The following is a 26273-nucleotide window of genomic DNA, read 5'->3' on the forward strand; positions in this document are numbered from 1 at the left end:
AATTCAAAGAGTAAAAGGATAATTTTATATTTGAGGCTTTATTCTGCGTTGCCAATACGTGAGGTTTGTTACAGCATTTGTCAAAATGCAGCTGCCTAGTCAGATGAACTGTAAACCTATGAAAATAATTACATTCGCACACGTAACAATGCCTTAAAGAACTGATATAATTTCAATAGTACATATAAGTTCTATATTATATACAGTGTAGTCAAAGAAAAACAATACAAATCAGTCTACAATCACAATTTCTATCCCAAATTTAGGTTCCACACAGAACAATCCAAAAATTGTTATATAATATCCTCTCCACAGTCGACAAATAGTAATCACCAGTTTTATAATATCCTCTCCACAGTCGACAAATAATAATCACCAGTTCAAATTATGTATCCCAATTTCACAGTCCAGAATAGTTTTTATCAATTCAGATTCAATTTCTGTGATTAGATCCAAAGATTTTCCAATTCATCCAGCAATTCTCTCCTTTATCCTTTTATTTAATCCCATTGTCTTTGTCCCTTTGTCTTGTCCCTTTGTCAACACGTGTTTCATCCGGGGAGTGTCCCTGGACTTCTTCAGGACTTCCTTCACAAAATCCTTGATCCAACTGTAAACCTAGCATGTGGACTTAAGAGTGGAGTTCTTTGCATGTGTGTGTTTCTTTTGACTACGCATGCATAGTCTGCGGTACGAGAGCTATACTAGAGGAAGTAATACAAAAATGCATCGATTTTAATTAAAATAGAAAAAAAAGCAAATCGGTTTGCCCAATGAAACAAAGACTCACAACAACTGGCAGCAGCATGACGATTTCAGATTTTTACTCAATTAGTGGCTTAAAAACTGATTATGATATAAATATTTTGCCCACAACAGGCATGACTCCAGATGTTCGCATATTGTTTTTTTATTTTTTATTATTTATCGACGATTTACAATGTACAGAATGTACATCGCATTATTCACTTAAAAGTGTTGTTAGAAATGGGGTCTTTGGTTGGCAGTCAGGTTACTCCATGTCCAAGCAAGGACCCTCACTCTAGTCAGGGTAAGTCACACACAATCCAAATTATCCTATGCCCACCCACTGGTAGCTTGGCACTGAGCAGTCAGGCTTAACTTAGAAGGCAGTGTGTAAAGTATTTGTGCAATAAATCATGCAGTAACACAATATAGCACCACAAAAATACACCACACAGTGTTTAGAAAAATATATAACATTTATCTGATAAGATGCAGGTCAAAACGATTAAAATGCAATAAGTATATTTTGGAATATCACTGTAAAAATGATATAAAGTGTCTTTAGTCTCTCAAAAACAATAAATGTCTCTTTCAAGCACAAAGTACCAGGTTTGCGTTCAAAATCTCCGCAAAGAACCATAGAGGAGGAGATGCCTGGAAAACAGGAAGATGTGCGTCGATTTCTCGGTCCTCACACGGCGATGCGTTTTAAGTTTTCACGGAGGGAAGGCTTTGCATCGATTTCCAGTGCTTGGTTTTGGATCCTCTTTGGGTTAGGGTGTTTTCGGATGCCCCAGGGACGATGCATGGCTTTCCGGGGCTGACAGTACCAAGTCACAGGGGCTGTGTCGATCTGGTGGGCGTTGTGTGGACATTTCTACTGCACGCCAGGCGCTGCGTTGATTCCTCTCTGGAAGTCGTGCTGCATCATTCCGGCTCGGCTCTGCATTGATCCAGTGGACCGTGCGTCGAATTTCCAGTCGCTACGTTGGTGCTGCGTCAATCTTCATGTGGCGAAGTCGGGCTGCGTCATTCCGGTTCGGCATGCAGTTAATTTTTCACCGCGATGCAGGCTGTGCATCGTTTGTGGCAGGCTGTGCGTCGATGTTCGACGCACAAGGAGTCCTTCTTGTGGAGACAAAGTCTTTTTGGTCCTGAGACTTCAGGGAACAGGAGGAAAGCTCTATCCAAGCCCTTGAAGCGCACTTCTCACAACAGCCAGAGAGCAGCAAGGTAGCAGGGCAACAGCAAGGCAGCAGTCCTTCACAGAAAGCAGTCAGGTGAGTCCTTTGGGCAGCCAGGCAGTTCTTCTTGGTAGGTTGCAGATTCTGGTTCAGGTTCTCTTCTCCAGGAAGTGTCTGAGTGAGTAGAGGCAGTGGCACTGTTTAAATACCCAAATGTGCCTTTGAAGTGGGTGAGACTTCAAAGAGTGGTTTAGAAGTGCACAAGGTCCCCTTTCAGTTCAATAGTGTCTGCCAGGGTCCCAGTGGAGGGCGTGGCAGTCCTTTGTGTGAGGGCAGGCTACTGTCCTTTGACATGTAAGTGTCAAGCCCTCCACCCGCCCAGCCAGGAAAACCTATTCAAACTGCAGATGTATGCAAGTGAGGTTAAATATCCTGTGTTTGGGGTGTGTCTGAATGAATCACAAGGGAGCTGTCAACTGAACCCAACCAGACATGGATTGTAAGGCACAGAAGGATTTAAGTGGAGAGAAATACTCACTTTCTAAAAGTGGCATTTCTAAAATAGTAATATTAAATCCAAGTTCACCAGTCAGCAGGATTTTGTATCACCATTCTGGTCATACTAAATATGACCTTCCTACTCCTTTCAGATCAGCAGCTACCACTCAAACAGTATATGAGGGTAGCCCCAGTCTTAGCCTATGAAAGGAGCAGGCCTCACAGCAGTGTAAAAACAAATCTAGGAGTTTTACACTACCAGGACGTGTAAACCCCACAGGTACATGTACTACCTTTTGCAAACACAGCACCCTCCCTATGGGTTACCTGGGGGATACCTTAGGGGTGACTTATATGTAGAAAAAAGGGGAGTTTCAGGCTTGGCAAGTACTTTTAAATGCCAAGTCGAATTGGCAGTGAAAGTGCACACACAGGCCTTGCAATGGCAGGCCTGAGACAAGGTTAAGGAGCTACTTAAATGGGTGGTACAATCAGTGCTACAGGCCCACTAGTAGCATTTAATCTACAGGCCATGGGCACATATAGTACACTTTACTAGGGACTTATGAGTAAATTAAATAATCCAATTGGGTAAGTGCTAATATTATGATGTTTAAGGGAGAGAGCATATGTACTTTAGCACTGGTTAGCAGTGGTAAAGTGTGCAGAGTCTTAAAACCAGCAAAAAGAGCATCTGAAAAGTGGAGGGAGGCAGGCAAAAAGTTTGGGGTGACTACCCTAAGGCTGTCAGGTCTACCATGTGTCCCCCCCAGCTGAAAGTGGGGAGAGCTACCCAACCTCCTGGGAGCTCTCATCGCTAAGGCGGAAGTATCTGGAGAGACCAACAACATTGGTGTGGTCAATCCCGGGCGATACTCCACCGCAAAGTCCATCCCCTGTAGGGAAATGGACCACCTTAAGAGTTTAGGATTCTCATCACTCATCTGCATGAACCATCTGAGGGGCCTGTGGTCTGTCTGAACCTGGAAGTGTGTCCCAAACAGGTATGCTCTCAGCTTCTTCAGTGCCCAGACCACAGCAAACGTTTCTCTTTCAATAGCACTTCACCTCTATTCCTGTGGTAATAGTCTTCTGCTAATAAAGACTACTGGTTGGTCTAGGCCCTCCTCATTTAGCTGTGCTAGAACAGCCCCTATGCCATGCTCTGAAGTGTCTGTCTGCACAATAAATTCCTGGGAGTAGTCAGGGGCCTTAAGCACGGGGGCCATGCACATGGCTTCCTTCAGGGAGTCAAAGGCTTTCTGACAAGCCTCTGTCCAAGTCACCAACCTAGGTGGCTTTTTGGAAGTAATTTCTTTGAAGGGTGTCACAATGGATCCATAGCCCTTGACCAACCTATGGTAGTATCCAGTGAGGCCTAAGAAGGCTCTCACTTCTGTTTGTGTTCTAGGTAGTTGCCAGGCATTGATAGTTTAAATCTTGGCCTGGAGTGCCTGCACCTTGCCACCACCTACTAGGTGTCCCAAGTACACCACGGAACTCTGCCCAATCTGGCCCTTACTATTCTTGATGTTCAGGACTGCCTGTTGCAGAGCCTGAAGCAGGTGGAGCAGGTGTTCCTCCCCACTGGAACTATAGACGGCTATCTCATCTAGGTAGGCTGCACAGAAGGCATCCTTGCCAGCTAGAAGCCCGTTAACCAACCGTTGGAAGGAAGCGGGGCGTTTTTCAACCCAAAGGGCATCACCCGGAATTGGTAACGGCCCTCAGGTGTGGAAAATGCAGATCTCTCTTTAGCCCCCTCAGTCAAGGCGATCTGCCAGTACCCTGGTGTGAGATTAAAAGTACTGAGGAATTTGGCAGCGCCTAGTCTGTCTACGAGCTCATCAGCTCGGGGGATGGGGTGAGCGTCAGTCCGTGTGACTGAGTTGAGACCCCGGTAGTCCACACAGAACCGGAGTTCTGGCTTGGCACCACGTGCAGCAGCCTTGGGTACTAGCACCACAGGGCTGGCCAAGGGACTGCTGGACTTCTAAATAACCCCTAGGGCCAGCATCTTGCCAACTTCCTCCTTGATGCTGGCATTCACCTTATCTAACAATCTGTAAATTTAGCTCTTTACAGGGGGACTGCCTCCTGTGTCAATACCATGGACACACGGGTGGGTGAGTCCAGGAGTAAGGGAAAACAGGGAAGAGAGCTGCTCCAACAATTCATAGCAGTCTCCTCTCTAATCTGGAGTCAGGGAGTCAGAGAGATTGACACCCTCCACTGACCCATCACCTTCTTTTTGGCAGAGAGGAGGTCGGGGAGAGGTTCACTCTCCTCTTCCATGCCCTCATCTGTCACAAGGAGCATACTGACCTCAGACCTCTCAAAATGAGGCTTGTGTCAGTTGTGGTGGAGAACCCTTAGGGGGTGTCAAGGGGTCTTGAGGTCCACTAGATAAGAGGCCTCCCCCTTCCACTCCTTGATCTCAAATGGCGCAGTCCAGCGGTACTGGAGAGCTCTAGGCTGTAATGGCTCCATTACCCAAACCTTGTCTCCAGGTGAGAATTCGACCAGAGTGGCCTTCCGGTCATACCACTCCTTCATCACCTCTTGACTGGCCTCAAGGTTACTTTTGGCATGCTTCCAGAAGCGTTGGGTTTGGTTGCGGAGGGCCAGCATGTATCTGACCACATCCTGGGAGGTGTCTTGGGAGATCTCACTATGCTAAGTGGTCCCTTGACAGGGTGACCATAGAGAAGCTCAAAGGGGCTGAACCCCACCCCTTTCTGGGACACCTCCCTATAAGGAAATAGAAGGCATGGCAAGAGGACGTCCCACTTACGCCTCATGGCCTCAGGCAGGCCAGTGATTATGCCTTTGGGGGTCTTGTTGAATCTCTCAACAAGCCCATTGGTTTGAGGATGGTAAGGGGTTGTAAACCGGTAGGTAACCCTCACTCATCCCACATGGACTTCATGTACGCTGACATGAAGTTTGTGCCTCTGTCAGACACAACTTCCTTTGGGAACCCCACACGGGTAAATATTCCCATCAGAGCTCTGGTCACCACCAATGCAGTCATTGTTCTCAGAGGGCTTGCCTCTGGATAGCGGGAGGCATGTTCCACCAAAACCAGGATAAACCTGTTGCCCAAGGCAGTTTTGGGATCCAAGGGACCAATGACATCGATGCCCACCCTTTCAAAGGGGTTGCCAATGACGGGGAGTAGGATCAGGGGGGCCTTAAGCCTTTTCCCTGTCTTCCCACTAGCCTGGCAGGTGGGGCAGGCCGTGCAGAAACTATCTGAGGCTTTCCGCATTCTAGGCCAATAAAAGTGGGTGACAAGCCTGGCAAAGGTCTTGTCTTGACCCAAATGTCCTACCAGGGGGATGTCGTGAGCCAGACCTAGTAGGAAGGCCCGGTAACACTGGGGGACCAGCAGCACAAGTGCTGCCAAAATGGCCGGAGACTTAGGCTCACTGTAAAGGAGATCATTCTCCCAGTAGATATGGTGGTTGCCCGAGGCTTCACCTGCTGCTTAGGAAGTGGCCTGTTGCCTCAGACCCTCAAGGGTGGGGCATTCTTTCTGCGCCTTGCAGAATTCTTCCACCCTCTACTTGCCAGCCAGCAACTTCGGCAGGTTGCCCAGGTCAGCAATATCCTCTCCGGTTGGCTCAGGGGCCTACTCCTCTGGGACCCCGTCCACTACTGTGGGAATATCTGAGGCGGGTTTTCTGTGCCTCATGCCCTTCCTCTGTGCAGCTGTCTGGGCCATTGTTCCAGGCTCCAGATGCCCTTGACTCCCTTCCTGGGCAGCCTTAGACCTTGTGGTCATGCAGACCCACTCAGGCAAACCTAACATCTCCAGGTGGGTTCTGAGCTCTACCTATTTTCAGGCACTATGCTCAAGATCATTGCCTAACAGACAATCTACAGGCATGGCAGGACTCACAGCTACTGTTAGAGTACCAGAGACCCCCCCCACTCAAAGGGAACCAGAGCCACCAGTAGGCGACTCTTGCGATTGTCAGCAACTATGACCTAGTGGAATGTATTAGGGACTATCCGCTTGCTGACACAGCTGACTCTTGACAGTAGTCATACTGGCTCCAGTGGCATGCAGAGCCTCCACCCTTTGCCCACCAATGGTGACCCACTGCCTATACTTGGAAGTATTGGCAGGCATGTGGGCTTTAGCACCATCTCCTTACCTCCCAGGGATACTAGGAACACCTCTATCTGCCTCCCGAGCGCTACACTAGCCAACCCAGGTGTCTGCCCTCCAGTGGTGGGCTCTGCTGTCTTGGAACGCTGGGAGTCGCCCTTAGAGTGTCCATGCTGGTAGCACTTTAAGCATTTGGGGATGAACTTCCCTATCTTCTTATCGAAGTACCCTGGTTTCTTCCTAAACTTAGTTGAGGAATGGTTACTATCCCCCCCTTTGGAATTGTTTTGGGGTCCTTTTGAGAGTTCCTTATCTTTAACTTTTTTCTCCCCCCTCTTTCTTCTGTTGTGAACCCTGACCACCTTTGTGGGTGTCCCCCCAGATACCTTTTTGGACATTCTGGTGCTAACCCAGAGGTCCGACTCCTCAGCAAGCTTCCTGGGATCAGTCAGCTTACTGTCGACTAAGTGCTGGCGCAACTCTGTAAAACAAATACTGAGCATATGCTCTTTCAGGATCAAATCAATATACTCCTTTGTAATCATTTACTTTGCTGCCCGCAACCATCCGTTCAGTGCCTTATTGGAGAAATCAAAACACTCTACCCAAGTCTGTGTGGAAAGTTTGGTGCTATCCCTAACCCTCTAATGGTATTTTTCAGGAGTCAGCCCAAACTTAGCCAGTAAAGCGGCGTTCATGGGTGCATAGACATTCTGATAATGTTGATCTAGTGTAAGGAGTGTGTCCTTCCCCACTACTGGTACATTAAACTACAAGGGCACCCCCTATTGCTCTTCAGAGGTCTCATGAGCCCTTAGTGCAACTTCATAGGCAGCCAACCACTTATCAATGACATCTCCACCACGAATCTTGGCACCACATTTTTGGGTTTAGGAACCTTTCTCTCCCCCACAGGTCCTGCATGTATGCTGCCACCATCACCACTGGACTCAGACTGTCCTGCCTTGATATCCAACTCATTGAGACTCATTTCATGAGCCAACAAAAGTTTCTTCTCAGCCAAGGCCCTCTCAGCCAAGGCTTGCTTGGCTGCTCTTTCAGCTTCAGCTCTCCTATCCTCTGTTGCTCTTTGAGCTTTCCTTTCCTCTGCTTCCATGTTTAACTTTGCCAATTGCAACCAAAATTCTCTTTCCTCCCTCCATTCCTCTGCGGTCAGGCCACGGTCAGAGACACTGCTCCCTGGTTTGGCAGGGGGCACAATTACATCCTCTACTGATGGAAAAAAATCCTCTGAGGAGCCATCCTCTGGACCCTTTTCCTCAATATCCTCCTCTGATTGGGCTTCTGCCCAGGCCCTCAGTGCTATTTGAAATTCCTCCTTTCTGGAGGCACCTTGGGTGGGTACTCCCATATCCCTCCAGAACCCTTTCAGCTTCTTAATAGTGTAGGTCTCCAGCATGGCCAGATCAAAATCTTCATCTCCTGCTTGAGACCCAGCCATAGACATGTTGAGTGAGGATTTTAGTTAAACAATGTCAGGCAGAAAACGAAATTGCAGAAAAAGGATAAAAATCAAGTTGACCTTCAACTGTGGGTAGGTAGTGAACACTTAGCTATTGTATGCCAATGCACAAATACAAGTCCTATCCTCACTGCTGATCACCAATGTTAGAAATGGGGCCTTTGGTTGGCAGTCAGGTTACCCCCTGTCCAAGCAAGGACCCTCACTCTAGTCAGGGTAAGTCACACAATCCAAATTATCCTGTGCCCACCCTCTGGTAGATTGGCACTGAGCAGTCAGTCTTAACCTAGAAGGCAATGTGTAAAGTGCAATAAATCATGCAATAACACAGTTTAGCACCACAAAATTACACCACAGTGTTTAGAAAAATATATAGGGCCTCATTCTGAGGCTGGCGGGCGGGCTTTCCCGCTGGGCTGGCGGGCGACCGCCAGAAGGCCGCCCGCCAGCCCAGCGGGAAACCCCTTCCCACGAAGAAGCCGGCTCCGAATGGAGCCGGCGGAGTGGGAAAGTGTGACGGGTGCAGTTGCACCCGTCGCGAATTTCAGTGTCTGCTAAGCAGACACTGAAATTCTTTGTGGGGCCCCCAGGGGCCCCACGACACCCCATACCGCCATCCTGTTCCTGGTGGGCGAACCGCCAGGAACAGGATGGCGGTATGGGGTGTCGGAATCCCCATGGCGGCGCAGCAAGCTGCGCCGCCATGGAGGATTCCTGAGGGCAGCAGAAAACCGGCGGGAGACCGCCGGTTTTCCTGTTCTGACCGTGGCCAAACCGCCGCGGTCAGATTGCCCTGCGGGGCACCGCCAGCCTGTTGGCGGTGCTCCCGCCGACCCCGGCCCCGCCCGCTGTGGTCGGAATGACCCCCATAATATTTATCTGATAAGATGAAGCTCAAAACGTTTAAAATGCAAAAAGTATATTTTGGAATATTACTGTAAAAATTATATATAGGGGGTCATTACAACTTCAGCGGTCTTTTTACAAGGCCGCCGAGAGACCGCCGTGCTGAAGACTGCCAGTGCAGGCCGTTTTCCGCTCAGCGCATTATGACTGCTGGACGGAGAGCTGCCAGCAGCCATACTGGCGGTCGGCGGGGAAGTGGAAGTTGCTCCACCTCCACCGCCACGTCAACAGAACACCACCCACGAATCACGTTCTGTGATTCGGCATGGCGGTGTTCTGTTGACGGGGTGCTGGTGGAGGAGCTGCCCCAATGGATCCCATCCCCTCCCGGAGGATCAACGGACCAGGTAAGTTGATCGTCCGTTAGGGGAGGAGGGTGGGGGGTGTTGTGTGTTGTGTGCGTGCATGGGGTTGTGTGTGTGTGTATGTAGCGGGGGGGTGTGAGTGCGTGTATGCATGCGGGAGGTGTTGTATGTTTGGAAATGAGTGCATGTCTGTCTTTATGTATGTCTGTATGGATGTGTGCGTGTATGTCTGAATATGGGTGTGTGTGTATGACTGTGTGTGTGGCTGTTGGCATGTTTGTTGGTGTGTGCGGGTATGTGTGTTGGTGGTGCCTGCGTGCGTGTCAGGTGTGAATGTGTAATGTAATGTTGGGGGTAGGGGTGGGGAGGGGGGTTCTGCCACCTTTGGGGGTGGCAGGGGTGGTGGGGGGTGTCGGGGAAGGACTCGGTGGGGGTGGCGGGTAGGGGAGACCCCTATCAGTGCCAGGGAAGGAATTCCCTGGCACTGATAGTGCTCACCGCCATGGATTTCATGGCAGTTCCTAACCCCATGAAATCCATGGCGGTCAGCCGGGTCATGATACCGCCTGCGGTATTGTGACAACCGCCGGGCTGGAGACCCAGGTCTCCAGCCCAGCGGTCGTCTCCGCCCTGGCGGTCTGATCGGAGAAGTGGCATATGACCATGGCGATAACCGCCGTAGTCATAATTCCCAAAAATTTACCGCCAGCCTGTTGGCGGTAAGACCGCCGCTTCTCCGCCAACCGCCAGGGTTGTAATGAGGGCCAAAGTGTCTTTAGTCTCTTAAAAGCAATAAATAACTCTTTTAAGCACAAAGTACTAGGTTTGCGTTCAAAATCTCTGCAAAGAACTGCAGAGGAGGAGTTGAGTGGAAAACAGGGAGGAGTGCGTCAATTTCTCGGGCAGCATACGACGATGTGCCATTCAGTTTTCATGCAGGGAAGGCTTTGCGTCGATTTCTGGTGCTTGGTCTTGGATCCTCTTCGGGTTGCGGGGTTTTCGGACACCCTGGGGATGATGCCTGGATTTCCGGCACTGACAGGGTGAAGTCACAGGGGCTGCGTCGATCCAGTGGGCGTTGTGTGGAAATTTCTACCACGGGGGAGGCGCTGCGTCGATTCCTCTCTGGAAGTCGGGCTGCATTATTCCGGCTCGGCTGTGCTGTGATCCAGTGGGCATCAAATTTCCCGTCGCTGTGCTAGCACTGCGTTGATCATATCAAAAGACCTCAAATGAAGACATGATGCGAATACTTTAATTACAGAATTTGGGACACATGCACTCCTTTTCAAAATATGGCCCAGCAGCATATATATTCTATGTAAACATAGGGAATGCTAGATACAGATTATTTTCTTAAAATGACAGACAGAAGTAAGCAGTCATCATGCATGTGAACATTGGAATTAAAATGACTTTGGCTACCTGCAGTCAAGTAGTTCTTCATAAGAAACTCAAATAAGGCTTGGTGGTTAGAAATGGGGAGTTTGGTGAAAGAGTACACCATCTAGGTTTTGAGTTAGAGCCTAGTGGTAGGGGTTTACAACAAGCCAAGGCTTCCCTTGCAAACAGACTATGTAGACACCTTCAAAGTTAGCCTCAAGGTTATGTGCCTCCAGGACACTTTCAAAGGGAGGAAACAGTCTGTTGTAAAATAGTAAAACCACTTTAAGGTCACTTAAAATTGCTGACTGTTTTTCCTCCCAACCACTGTATTCAAACGTGCACGATTTCTTGTTACTAGCGGTTTACGTTACAACCATTAACAAAATCAGTGTAACTCACCTGGTAGCACATTTATTTCAACATATTTACAAATCCATCATCTCGGTGGGTAAATAGGGCTGGAGTTACCTGACTTCTAGTGCTTTTCCGGCAGGTTATCAGCCAGTTTTGGGGCAATCATTAATTGTTCCCCGTTTTCTTACGGAAGAGCACTGCTCTTATATTATGTGCATTAAAAGTTTTAATGCAATGTATCTCTTCTCTATCTGAAAATTTAAATGAAGAAAATAGTGTACTTATATTTTTGGGGGCTATTTCGCCAGCCAATAGGCAAATAGTGACATATTTTTTCTATTTGCTTAGCTGCACACCAAATAGCACATAATTTTCGCCCTTCAGCCAGCGCTAGTAAATTATATATTGTTTGGCAAGCAGTCATGCCAATAGTGAAGCTTGCCTGATGGCTGACTAAATAAAGGAAAATTCTGTTCTATTTTGCCAGCTGGCCAATAGCAAAGACACGTCTCTGTTTACCAGTTAGGCAGTAAATACCTCATTATATACTATTGTTCTTGCAGCTAGGAAATAGGAAATACATTTTGGGGGGATGGGAGGGGGAATATAGGGTTTGGCAGAGTGGAAAAACTACTATAAATTGTCAGTGCAAATCTTTGACCAGGGGTCCTGTTTGACACTTTGCCGCTCAGTAATAATTATGGGTGTCTTAGTTAGGGCAGGGAGACTGTCACTAGATTTCCCTGACTGGGACAACGATGCAAAGCTTGAAAGGGCTTTGCATGGAAATCAATTAATTGCCCTAACACACAGCCAGAAAACACCTGTCCATTACTTTTTGGTTTTTCAGAAACAGATCTGCTTCAGGGACTTATTTCTGGAAAACAAATAGTTTATGTTAGCGCGTCTGACCTTAATAGGTAAACTTACAAGGGGATGCGAATAGGTCGATTAACCTTTTGACTTGAAATTAAGATGTTCCCACCAGAATTCCAGTACATGCAGATCAGTAATCAATAATCAATACACAATATTAACAATCAACAATAATCTATAACAGTATTAATCAATAGAGGCAGTAATTGTAAAGCACCATGACCTTTCAGTCATGAATAACCACAGATCAAAATCTTCATCTCCTGCTTGAGACCCAGCCATAGACATGTTGAGTGAGGATTTTAGTTAAACAATGTCAGGCAGAAAACGAAATTGCAGAAAAAGGATAAAAATCAAGTTGACCTTCAACTGTGGGTAGGTAGTGAACACTTAGCTATTGTATGCCAATGCACAAATACAAGTCCTATCCTCACTGCTGATCACCAATGTTAGAAATGGGGCCTTTGGTTGGCAGTCAGGTTACCCCCTGTCCAAGCAAGGACCCTCACTCTAGTCAGGGTAAGTCACACAATCCAAATTATCCTGTGCCCACCCTCTGGTAGATTGGCACTGAGCAGTCAGTCTTAACCTAGAAGGCAATGTGTAAAGTGCAATAAATCATGCAATAACACAGTTTAGCACCACAAAATTACACCACAGTGTTTAGAAAAATATATAGGGCCTCATTCTGAGGCTGGCGGGCGGGCTTTCCCGCTGGGCTGGCGGGCGACCGCCAGAAGGCCGCCCGCCAGCCCAGCGGGAAACCCCTTCCCACGAAGAAGCCGGCTCCGAATGGAGCCGGCGGAGTGGGAAAGTGCGACGGGTGCAGTTGCACCCGTTGCGAATTTCAGTGTCTGCTAAGCAGACACTGAACTTCTTTGTGGGGCCCCCAGGGGCCCCACGACACCCCATACCGCCATCCTGTTCCTGGCGGGCGAACCGCCAGGAACAGGATGGCGGTATGGGGTGTCGGAATCCCCATGGCGGCGCAGCAAGCTGCGCCGCCATGGAGGATTCCTGATGGCAGCGGAAAACCGTCGGGAGACCGCCGGTTTTCCTGTTCTGACCGTGGCCAAACCGCCGCGGTCAGATTGCCCTGCGGGGCACCGCCAGCCTGTTGGCGGTGCTCCCGCCGACCCCGGCCCCGCCCGCTGTGGTCGGAATGACCCCCATAATATTTATCTGATAAGATGAAGCTCAAAACGTTTAAAATGCAAAAAGTATATTTTGGAATATTACTGTAAAAATTATATATAGGGGGTCATTACAACCTCAGCGGTCTTTTTACAAGGCCGCCGAGAGACCGCCGTGCTGAAGACTGCCAGTGCAGGCCGTTTTCCGCTCAGCGCATTATGACTGCTGGACGGAGAGCTGCCAGCAGCCATACTGGCGGTCGGCGGGGAAGTGGAAGTTGCTCCACCTCCACCGCCACGTCAACAGAACACCGCCCACGAATCACGTTCTGTGATTCGGCATGGCGGTTTTCTGTTGACGGGGTGCTGGTGGAGGAGCTGCCCCAATGGATCCCATCCCCTCCCGGAGGATCAACGGACCAGGTAAGTTGATCGTCCGTTAGGGGAGGGGGGTGGGGGGGGTGTTGTGTGTTGTGTGCGTGCATGGGGTTGTGCGTGTGTGTATGTAGCGGGGGTGTGAGTGCGTGTATGCATGCGGGAGGTGTTGTATGTTTGGAAATGAGTGCATGTCTGTCTTTATGTATGTCTGTATGGATGTGTGCGTGTATGTCTGAATATGGGTGTGTGTGTATGACTGTGTGTGTGGCTGTTGGCATGTTTGTTGGTGTGTGCGGGTATGTGTGTTGGTGGTGCCTGCGTGCGTGTCAGGTGTGAATGTGTAATGTAATGTTGGGGGTAGGGGTGGGGAGGGGGGTTCTGCCACCTTTGGGGGTGGCAGGGGTGGTGGGGGGTGTCGGGGAAGGACTCGGTGGGGGTGGGGGGTAGGGGAGACCCCTATCAGTGCCAGGGAAGGAATTCCCTGGCACTGATAGTGCTCACCGCCATGGATTTCATGGCAGTTCCAACCCCATGAAATCCATGGCGGTCAGCCGGGTCATGATACCGCCTGCGGTATTGTGACAACCGCCGGGCTGGAGACCCAGGTCTCCAGCCCAGCGGTCGTCTCCGCCCTGGCGGTCTGATCGGAGAAGTGGCATATGACCATGGCGATAACCGCCGTAGTCATAATTCCCAAAAATTTACCGCCAGCCTGTTGGCGGTAAGACCGCCGCTTCTCCGCCAACCGCCAGGGTTGTAATGAGGGCCAAAGTGTCTTTAGTCTCTTAAAAGCAATAAATAACTCTTTTAAGCACAAAGTACTAGGTTTGCGTTCAAAATCTCTGCAAAGAACTGCAGAGGAGGAGTTGAGTGGAAAACAGGGAGGAGTGCGTCAATTTCTCGGGCAGCACACGACGATGTGCCATTCAGTTTTCATGCAGGGAAGGCTTTGCGTCGATTTCTGGTGCTTGGTCTTGGATCCTCTTCGGGTTGCGGGGTTTTCGGACACCCTGGGGATGATGCCTGGATTTCCGGCACTGACAGGGTGAAGTCACAGGGGCTGCGTCGATCCAGTGGGCGTTGTGTGGAAATTTCTACCACGGGGGAGGCGCTGCGTCGATTCCTCTCTGGAAGTCGGGCTGCATTATTCCGGCTCGGCTGTGCTGTGATCCAGTGGGCATCAAATTTCCCGTCGCTGTGCTAGCACTGCGTTGATCATATCAAAAGACCTCAAATGAAGACATGATGCGAATACTTTAATTACAGAATTTGGGACACATGCACTCCTTTTCAAAATATGGCCCAGCAGCATATATATTCTATGTAAACATAGGGAATGCTAGATACAGATTATTTTCTTAAAATGACAGACAGAAGTAAGCAGTCATCATGCATGTGAACATTGGAATTAAAAGGACTTTGGCTACCTGCAGTCAAGTAGTTCTTCATAAGAAACTCAAATAAGGCTTGGTGGTTAGAAATGGGGAGTTTGGTGAAAGAGTACACCATCTAGGTTTTGAGTTAGAGCCTAGTGGTAGGGGTTTACAACAAGCCAAGGCTTCCCTTGCAAACAGACTATGTAGACACCTTCAAAGTTAGCCTCAAGGTTATGTGCCTCCAGGACACTTTCAAAGGGAGGAAACAGTCTGTTGTAAAATAGTAAAACCACTTTAAGGTCACTTAAAATTGCTGACTGTTTTTCCTCCCAACCACTGTATTCAAACGTGCACGATTTCTTGTTACTAGCGGTTTACGTTACAACCATTAACAAAATCAGTGTAACTCACCTGGTAGCACATTTATTTCAACATATTTACAAATCCATCATCTCGGTGGGTAAATAGGGCTGGAGTTACCTGACTTCTAGTGCTTTTCCGGCAGGTTATCAGCCAGTTTTGGGGCAATCATTAATTGTTCCCCGTTTTCTTACGGAAGAGCACTGCTCTTATATTATGTGCATTAAAAGTTTTAATGCAATGTATCTCTTCTCTATCTGAAAATTTAAACGAAGAAAATAGTGTACTTACATTTTTGGGGGCTATTTCGCCAGCCAATAGGCAAATAGTGACATATTTTTTCTATTTGCTTAGCTGCACACCAAATAGCACATAATTTTCGCCCTTCAGCCAGCGCTAGTAAATTATATATTGTTTGGCAAGCAGTCATGCCAATAGTGAAGCTTGCCTGATGGCTGACTAAATAAAGGAAAATTCTGTTCTATTTTGCCAGCTGGCCAATAGCAAAGACACGTCTCTGTTTACCAGTTAGGCAGTAAATACCTCATTATATACTATTGTTCTTGCAGCTAGGAAATAGGAAATACATTTTGGGGGGATGGGAGGGGGAATATAGGGTTTGGCAGAGTGGAAAAACTACTATAAATTGTCAGTGCAAATCTTTGACCAGGGGTCCTGTTTGACACTTTGCCGCTCAGTAATAATTATGGGTGTCTTAGTTAGGGCAGGGAGACTGTCACTAGATTTCCCTGACTGGGACAACGATGCAAAGCTTGAAAGGGCTTTGCATGGAAATCAATTAATTGCCCTAACACACAGCCAGAAAACACCTGTCCATTACTTTTTGGTTTTTCAGAAACAGATCTGCTTCAGGGACTTATTTCTGGAAAACAAATAGTTTATGTTAGCGCGTCTGACCTTAATAGGTAAACTTACAAGGGGATGCGAATAGGTCGATTAACCTTTTGACTTGAAATTAAGATGTTCCCACCAGAATTCCAGTACATGCAGATCAGTAATCAATAATCAATACACAATATTAACAATCAACAATAATCTATAACAGTATTAATCAATAGAGGCAGTAATTGTAAAGCACCATGACCTTTCAGTCATGAATAACCACACCTCATAGTAAAAGTTAGAATATTTATTTCCCTATGTTAACAATGCTAAAGTCATGTAGATTATTCGCAAAATCAAATGAAAAGCATACAGAAACAATACTGGCTGTCTAAAGCGGCGGAAGAAACACAATCTAATCAAAGCTTGAACTACGACACACTCTAAGGTTATGGTGCAAATTAATAACAAGGTCAACGGTGTCAATGTTATCACATACAAGTTCAGCCGAGAAATGCATCAAGCATTATTCCCTATTAGCAGAATTTCATTAGGGAGGATCCTTAACTAACATCAGATTAGCATCAGCATTTTGGGCTTTATGCAAAACAATTTAGTAGCAGAAATTTGGAAAAACATCTACCTATGGCTCTACCAAAACAGTGCTGTTGGTACCTAGAAAGAAAAAGCAAGTATGTATAACAGACACATAGATACGAGTTATACCTCTCCTCAATTGGATCGACAACACAAGATAGTCTTCATCATCAGGACATCAGTCGATCAGCAAGGCATCAGGATTCAGCATCAAAGTTCAGAAAATGCAAAGGGCCTCATTACAACCTCAGCAGTCTTGCAGGTGCCAGTATACCGCCAGTGCTGGCGGTATCACTGGCTCCCTATTTCGACTTTTCCACTGGGCCAGCGGAAAAGTCACATCAACATTGCAGCTGGTTCATAATAGAGCCGGCGGCAATGTTGATGTGCCGCAGGTGCAGTGGCACCCGTCGCGCATTTCACTGCCCAAAATTCAGTCAGTGAAATGCACAATGGGGCTGTGTCTGGGGGCCCCTGCACTGCCCATGCCAAGTGCATGGGCAGTGCAGGGGCCCCCAGGGGCACCCTGAGTCCGCTTACCGCCAGCCTTTCCATGGCGGTGTTTACCGCCATGGACAGGCTGGTTGTAAAGGGAGTCGAAATCCCCAGGGCAGCACTGTTTGCAATGCTGCCCTGTCGGATTACGACCACCGGGACTGCCATGGCGGTATACCGCCTACGCCGGCGGTGTTACCGCGGCGGAACCGCCATGGTTAAAATAAGGTGACGAGTACTTCCAAGCTGTTGGCGGTACTATTGCCACAGGGTTGAAATGAGGGCCAAAGTCTTTAAGCAATAAAGTTAAGCACATCTCTTGTCAAGATGCACACTAAAATATTGACCTTTCAGCCAGCAGGAAAATGGGCAATGGGTTTATGGTAAATGCTGGTTTCTTCTCAGTGCAGTCCCGTTAAGTTGAATTCAAATTATTTCCCAAATCCCTATTGGTCAAGGGATCACATGTTCACACTTTGTCCAATAAAACTAAAACTTCAAATCTATGAATTCTACCATTACTCCATTCACATGTCGTTGATTGGTTGTCCTGCAATGTCCTCATCATCCGGCTCATCAAGTAACAATATTGTTGCAGCTTCTACTCCAGTCAGTGTCTCCATTGTTCTCCTCCTGAGAAAGTCAGTCTTACACACATTACACACATAGGGGGTCATTCTGACCCCGGCGGAGGGTCGGCGGGAGCACCGCCGACAGACCGGCGGTGCCCCGCAGGGCATTCTGACCGCGGCGGTTCGGCCGCGGTCAGATGCGGGAAACCGGCGGTCTCCCGCCGGTTTCCCGCTGCCCTGCAGAATCCTCCATGGCGGCGGAGCGCGCTCCGCCGCCATGGGGATTCTGACACCCCCTACCGCCATCCTGTTCCTGGTGGGTCTCCCGCCAGGAACAGGATGGCAGTAGGGGGTGCCGCGGGGCCCCTGGGGGCCCCTGCAGTGCCCATGCCAATGGCATGGGCACTGCAGGGGCCCCCGTAAGAGGGCCCCACAAAGTATTTCAGTGTCTGCTATGCAGACACTGAAATACGCGACGGGTGCCACTGCACCCGTCGCACCTTCCCACTACGCCGGCTCAATTCTGAGCCGGCGTCCTCGTGGGAAGCTTGATTTGCCCTGGGCTGGCGGGCGGCCTTTTGGCGGCCGCCCGCCAGCCCAGGGCAAATCCCAAAATACCCTCAGCGGTCTTTCGACCGCGGAGCGGTATTTTGGTGGGGGAACTTCGGCGGGCGGCACCCCCATAGTGTTACATTTAGCTAGAACAGCATATTCTAGCAGTCGGTTCTCATGAGAAAAGATTCTCAGCTGTGAGCACATTTACACAATACAATGGAAAATCACAGTTTAGCTCTCTAGGACAGCCATTTATTAAATGTTAAGAAATACAGCTTGACATGAGGCCAGGCAAGTAGGCCAATACCTTTGCTAAATTAAGGCCTACAGCTAATAAAGCTAAGACATAATGCATAAACTTTAATACGACATATTACCACATTAGTAAATCATATTCAACATTTTATAGTATTAGACTATTAATAAGTACACTTCGTAGACTTTGGCGGCCACTCATAGTAATCACATTTTCAAATGCGTGCATCATTTTTCTACGTTATTATATTTTCTACACAAATCCATTAATCAGAATACATGAATACTCATTAATAATTTTTATTAAAACACCTGCGCTGGCATTTGCCAAGCAGGATCAACAATCATCCAGACCCCTTGGCATTGTTCGCTGCTTTCAGTAGTCCCTCTGTGTCAGTGGTTGAAATTGAGGTTTTAGAGAGTTCCCTATCCAGCAAGTAGTGATAGGGTTGATGATCCTCTGCTATGTGAGGTGATCCAATAGCCCCCTGATCCAGCATGCCAGCGGGGTGCCCAGAAGGTTCCAAAGGACTGTCTTTATTATTTACCCAGCTGAAGTTTAAATAGCTGATATGCCACATTATTTGTTCATAGCCAGGTAAATAGACAAATGTTGCTTTTTGCTGAGTCGTTGGCTACTCAGCAGAGATTTGTACATCTTAGCTAGGAAGGGGGCACTGAGGGGTACTTAAAGAAGTACATTAGGTGCAGAGGAGGCCTGGAGTGGTAGTTTCTGGATCATAGGAAGTGGACACCTTCAGGGTATTATTAATGGCTGTTGAGAGGCACAATCTGCAACAAAATTTGCACATAGAAAATAGTGTCCACTGCTCTTAGAGGGCTAAATAATGTTGTGTGGGTACAGAGAGAAAGAAAGGTCTCATCTTGAGCACATTGGAGATGGCACATTGGAATAATGCAGTCACTGAGATATATCGGCGTATTGAGGGAGTATTTGTTGCTGGAAGCACAATCCATGTGGCCCTTGAACAGGGTAATTAAATCTGGAGTGCACAGAGAGAGAATACCTTTGGATGCAACTGGGGAACATAGTTACAATGGTGTAATCTGATGTAATTTCGATAATTGTGCATTACGCTTGTTACACAAAATTCTCAACATTATACTATCAAGCCATGTCACTTAATTACATGCCATTTGTGGAAACAATTTAGCACAAGTGTGGGGAACAAAACAAATGACTAAAATGTGAGTGGCAATTGTTTGTGGCATGTGTAGTAGTGTTTTGCACTATTTGTAGTGCAAAATGCATCCTCGCATCCAAAATGGACATGATGATGCATTTTCCACCAATATTTAGGGACAACTGCTGGTTTTGCATTTCAGGTAATTACATATAAAATGTCTGAAACGTAAACTACAAAAATTTAAATTATTCAAAGTTTGCACACCATCATCTACAAGTCCAAAATGTTTTCTAATGCTTAACATGTTGCATGACATAAACAATGTATAGTGTGGTATGGCCAGTGTTAATTTTTGGATGGGGTGAGTGGTTCACAGTTCTCCTGTCTCATCATATAAGTATTCTGTTTACTAGTTCTAGTTACTTCACTAAAGTTCCAAACAGAATGTAGCTAACTTTGCTATTATACATCCAGCCCTTGCCCTAACTCTCTGGATGACCTTGTGTTCAGTGTAGAAAGTCCAGTAGGTTCAGCAGTGGTGCTAAAGGTCTACAACAAAATACATAAAACACTCACCCAAAACCCACCATCCAAAGGTAGACTGCATCCCCAAGTGTATCTATATGGCTTTTTATGGTTAGCTTTGGAGAAACTAGAAGTTGTCCAAAAATCTTTTGCTTTGGTAACCATCCAAGTATTGGATCATCAAGCTTCCTATACCTGATAATTGCACTGTACTCAAATGAGGAGCACCAGTTCCTCAGTTGGGCACCCGGACTCTCAAATTCTTCTTGTTTTTCCTCTGTGTGCCTCTTCCTTCCTACTTTTCCTCTTCCTTTGTGATTAAATGCTATGACTCTAACTGCCTACTTTTTCGTTCCAGGGCCACCTCTCAAGCCCCCTTAGTCTACCAACAGTTCCACTCCCAATGATACCCTGGAGAGCTTTTTGCTTAATGGTTTGGGGGTCATTGACCCACCAAGTGCCTAGGGTTCCATCAATGCGCTTAAAGGAACTTTGTTCCCTTAGCTGCCTCATCTATGACCAGAAACTAAGTAGCCCTAGTCCTTATTCCATCGTCTAAGGGCCCTTTGGCACACCATGCCAGTGGGCCCCAGATGCACCCTATCAAATACCTGCCAGTGGCACTCCTCAGTGGCACAGCCATCTGTATGTTCTACAGTGTGCACATATTTTAGTAATAACAGCCCCATTCACTCTCTTTGTGCACAGATCCTCAGTTACAGATGCTATTTTCCATAGGTCCATCCAATTGCCCCCTCCAGGAGCTCGCCAATGTCTGCCCGCAATTGCCCCACCTCCAGAGCAGAAGCTATGTGCGCCCAGACATTCCCTCTCTTTGTGGCTCCAATGAACCCTACTGCATCATTTGTCACTGTTAACCTCAAATCCCACAGCGTCTTTATTCCTCCATCTTCAATTGCCTCCTCAGATGCATTTGGGTTCCGTAACTCCAGTCTCAATAGTACCCTCAAAGTACATCAAGTGATAGGTCCCAGACCCATCTGCCCCCATCAAGTGGCCATTGGAGTCCCCTTCTTTTGAGCTCTGGAAACCCCCTGTCCATTTTTGTATCTTGTCCTTGCCAGTGTTACTGACTTCCATCTGTGTCAAAATGGACCACCCCTTTAGTCACATAAAGGCTCATTTGACATTATTTTCTTGCAGTCCAGTAGCCATCTCCAAGTCCCCAAGATAATTTCAGTCTTCCTCCATTGTCTCATCTTGGTGTTCTTTCCAATAGTTGAATTCTTAGGTCCTCAAAGAACAATCATGTATTGTGTATGTGTCCTAATTGTTCCCAGGTGCTACAACCACATAGTTTCCTTGAAATATCACAAGTTTCATTGTACTCACCCCACCTGAATTATCCCCGTATGGAACCTGAGACCCATACATTTCCATGTGCCCATATTAGCTCTACCTTTGCTACCCATCCCTCTGTATCCCCTACTGACCACCAAGCAGCCCCAATTATCTACTGCAAACACCAGTAGCCCCAATGTCCTACCAAGTCATGTGCATCTGGTTCTAGCAAGATTCTCTGGGCATCCTCAGGCCCTCTGTCCCTTAACCCTTCTACCTTTTCCAAGTATCACCAGGCACTCACACCACCTTTGTCACACTCGTTGCCTCTTTAACCTTCCACCAGGAACTAGGCATTCTTGCCTTTAGGTACCTCAAAGCATCCTTATCTCCACCTTGTATTCCAGATGCTCAATCTACATTGCGCCCAAGACAGTAATCCTGTATGAGTGCATCTAGTCTCCCCTACCTCTGTACTTCAGAATTTCAGTGACCACATCTTAACTGCTTTCTCGAAGTTGTGTAGTCTTGCTCTCCCTCAGTGCCCCTGATGCCACTTTTCCATACTCCCTACTTCAAGTTGCTCTGTCCAAGTTCCCCAAAGTCGCAGTCCCTCACCCTCTGGGAACAGATGCACATTCAGCATGGACCTATAAACAGTTGCCTTCTCAGCATGAACTATTTATCTGAACTTCAGGCACTTCAATATCAGTTCACTGAACAAAAGGTGTAGTCTGTAGGTGCATCCCAGTGCCGCATCAAACCATGCCTCTGTCTGCCCCTCCTTTCCAATTACCTGGCTCCTGGTATCTCTACCCTTTTTACCCTTGTGGAACCTCTCCACACCGCACAGTGTTTACTGTAAACTCCATAGGTGGAGGAGTAAGGAGGAGTTTAGGAAGGGTTATGGTAGAAAGAGGTATGCACCCTGTTCAAGCAGACACCACAATTGTAGTCAGGGTAAGTACAAACACACCCTAAACTAACCTTCTCCCCCCCCCCCAACCCGGTAGCTTGGCAAAGAGCAGTCAGGCTTAACTTAAGAGGCAATGTGTAAAGTGTTTGTGCAACACTTCAAACAGTAAAACAGTAAAAACCACCATGCAAAAAGATACCACTCCTGATTAGAACAATAGAACTTAATTTAATGAACAAAGCCAGACCAAAACTAGAATAACCAAATAAGTAGAACATGAGATATGATTGTTTAAAGAAAAAACTGGATTGTAGTGCTTAAAAGCATGAAGTGCCAACTGTGGCTATCTGGTCGTGCTGAACCCAGTCAAACCTGAAAGTTTAGTTGGACCATGATGAACACAGGTCGGATACAGGGACCAGCCTTGGCCCGCTGAAAAAGTACCTTGTTTGTGTCCACGTTGAGGGAGATGCGAGGAGCAGAGGAGACTTTGGGGATTATTCCAACTTTGGAGGAGGTGGTAATCCGTCCCAAATGTGACGGATTTACCACCAGCCGTATTACGAGTTCCATAGGATATAATGGACTCATAATACGGCTGGTGGTATATCCGTCATTTTACCGTCACTTTTGGGACGGATTACCACTTCCTCCAAAGTTGGAATAACCCCCTATGTGTAAGTGTCAATCCTTAGGATGGAGGCAACGCATCAGCCCCAAGCCACGCAAAGTCTGAGATGTGTCAGAAACAGAGGCAATGCACCTCACAGTCTGTGATGCGTTGCACTCAGTTTTTGCAGCAGCGCTAATGCTCAGGCGTCAATGGAGATTTGATGACTCTGAGCAGTGCAACAGCATCAATGAGGGGTTTCTGATTGAAGCAGCACTTTGTACCCACTTCCAAGGGCTGAATTGGTACCACTTGGCAGTGCAAGACTCACAGATGGCAGAGTGCAGGAGCTGTGGCAGGTGACTTGGAAGTCCTTTGTGTCCCTGAGACTTCAGAAAACAGAAGACCAGTCAGCTGGCTCTTGGAGTCACTCTGTGTGTTGGTTCAAGTGATGTGGGGTGGGTCCTTCTCACACAGGCAAGGAGAGCAGCAGGCGGCAGGTCAGCACAGCAAGAAAACAGTTCTTTCAAAGCAGCAGTCCAGCAGAGTGGCAGTCGTTGTGGGAGCACAGCAGTCCTTCTTCCTGTTGGAGTAGCCACAGGTCCAGGTGTGTAGAAGTCCAACTATTATACCCAGTGGTGCCTTTGAAGTGGGGAAGACTTCAAAGATGGGGTTTGAAGTACACAGAGGCCCTCCCTTCATGCTGTGGCTCCAGATTCACTTCAGGGATGTAAGCAGTCTTTTGTGTGGGGACAGGACACAGCCTAGTCAAGTGTAAGAGTGAGGCTGTGGCCAGCTCCTCTCTCCCATCCTGTCCAGGATCGCCCATTGGTCATACGTAAGCTCCCTTTGTGTTTGGCTGTCTAGAAGGAATGCACAAAGCTCAGCTGTCACCCATCCCAGATAGTTATTGGAGACAGGCTGTAGACACACAGGGATAAGAGCAGAAAATGCCAATTTTCTAAAGGTATCATTCTCAAAATTGTAACAATAAATCCAACTTTACCAATAAAGAGGATTTATTATCATCATTTCCAACACACCCACAAAAATGTAAGCCCAATACTATTCACAAACTGCACTTCCAAAGTTACCACAGAGGAAAATGGACCCAAAACGGTAGTGAGTTACTCTAGCTTAGAATTCAAGTACGCCCAGTAACACAAATTACCAATCACTGGTTTTGCATCATCCTCCCATCGAAAATAATGTAGGTAGGGATTTAAAATTGAAAACATTATATGAAACCCCATAAAAAGTCATGTTAAATTAATATAAAATACTATTTCTTCTCTACAAAACATATAACTTTAGTATTGAAAAGCCCACTGGCTTCTCATGAGTGCGAGTGAGTTACAAATGATTATAAATCAGAATACTCCAACAATAAGAAATAATAATGTAAGCCAACAGATTAGTTCACATTAAAATTATGGGGGCTGTAGTAAAAGAGCACTTTTATTTTTAAAACAACATCCAAGTCTAGTTTCACTTTTTGAAAATGATGAAAGCTGTTGTGGATCAGCATGGAAACATATGCTTGGAGCAGGCTTTGCTTAGAGGGTTTCCAAGTGGATTACATGGGAAATCACATGAACGTTGCAATCCATTCTCTTTTTATGGAGGTCTCCATGGCAGAAAACACCACAAGAATTCCCTTTTGTAAATACACTTTTGTGATTTTCCCCCTTCCATCCCTGGAAAGGGATTTAGTCCAGCAATTGGCTAGAGTAAAGATATGACCCCTTTCAGGCTTCAAACAGCACTGGTAGGAGTTAGTGAATGCTCACTAACATAGAGAATGTGTGGGTGTTCAACAATTTCCAAGGGAAATGATGCCTTGAAAGACCCAAGACTGCCCTCGTTACACCACTTGAGGTGGAATTCTCAACACTTGCAAAAGGACTTATGTCTGCCATGAATCCCTTAGTGAAATCATGACTGGAGCGAACTTAATTCACTCCCAAAGTTACATTTACAATTGAATTTAACTTTGTTAATAAGCCAATGCATTCAGGTGAATATAACTACTATTGTTTTTTAACATCTTTCTTTGACCTTCCTACATATTTTCAATATATTTCTCACTGAGGGATACACTTGAGGAACCATTAAGTCATGATAGTTTGTTGTGCAACTAATCTAGTTTCCAGGTTGTTCTGTGTATTGTAGTACCACATCTTCCTTGAACACATAGGGGGTCATTCCGACCCCGGCGGGAACCTGCCAAAAGACCGTACCGCGGTCAAATGACCGCGGCGGTCATTCTGACTTTCCCGCTGGGCTGGCGGGCGACTGCCAGAAGGCCGCCCGCCGGCCCAGCGGGAAAGCCCCTTCAACAATGAAGCCGGCTCCGAATGGAGCCGGCGGAGTTGAAAGGGTGCGACGGGTGCAGTGGCACCCGTCGCGATTTTCAGTGTCTGCACAGCAGACACTGAAAATCTTTATGGGGCCCTGTTAGGGGGCCCCTGCACTGCCCATGCCAGTGGCATGGGCAGTGCAGGGGCCCCCAGGGGCCCCACAACACCCGTTCCCGCCATCCTGTTACCGCCAGGAACAGGATGGCGGGAAGGGGGTCGGAATCCCCATGGCGACGCTGCAAGCAGCGCCGCCACAGAGGATTCCCTGGGCCAGGGGAAAACCGGCGGGAAACCGCCGGTTCCCCTTTTCTGACCGCGGCTTTACCGCCGCGGTCAGAATGGCCCAGGAAGCACCGCCAGCCTGTTGGCGGTGCTTCCGCGGTCGTTGGCCGCCAGGGTCAGAATGACCCCCATAATTTTTTATGTAAGACAAAAATAAATGAGTATTGCTCCCTTGGCAGGTCGTGTCAGCACACTAGTTAAAATACAGGTGGTGCCTAAAGTAGGCATTTCTCTGTGGTATGTTATATTAATCATACCGTTATTATGAAACTTTAGCAATGTCAATTATGGTGATATCATCAGGGTTCAGATCAATGACATCGCTTCTTGGGAAGATTAATGATCAGAGGTCATATGACAACAGTTCATTATAGCTGCCAAGGTTTCAGATTGCTATGTGGGACATTTTCATAATTTCATTGTAATTATTGGTGACATTTCAACGACTATGAATGACACTTTCTCGCAAGCAAAATCAAGCAATGAAGACGAGGAAAACATAAATATCAGAAATTGCACCCATTTGCAAAACAAGAAACTCTTATAAGATCTTAAAAACTGCTGAAAAGCACCAATATTTCAAAATGACTTAGCTCAGTCACTATTCTATAAAAATGATCATTAAAGAGTTAGTGAATATGTTGTGCTTTAAGGCAGTCAACCCGAGTGCACTCATCTTTGGTGAGTGCTCTGCTGTTGGACTCACCTGT

General features: G+C 47.2%; 1 protein-coding gene across 2 annotated transcripts in view; it reads left to right on the plus strand.

Annotated features, from left to right (window-relative positions):
* The window catches only part of GRM1 (glutamate metabotropic receptor 1), a 2296169-nt gene that overhangs the window by 1494660 nt on the left and 775236 nt on the right, over positions 1 to 26273 (plus strand). The window lies entirely within an intron of this gene.

Source organism: Pleurodeles waltl, chromosome 5 (genome assembly GCF_031143425.1).
Source record: "Pleurodeles waltl isolate 20211129_DDA chromosome 5, aPleWal1.hap1.20221129, whole genome shotgun sequence".
In the NCBI taxonomy this organism is placed as follows: Eukaryota; Metazoa; Chordata; class Amphibia; order Caudata; family Salamandridae; genus Pleurodeles; species Pleurodeles waltl.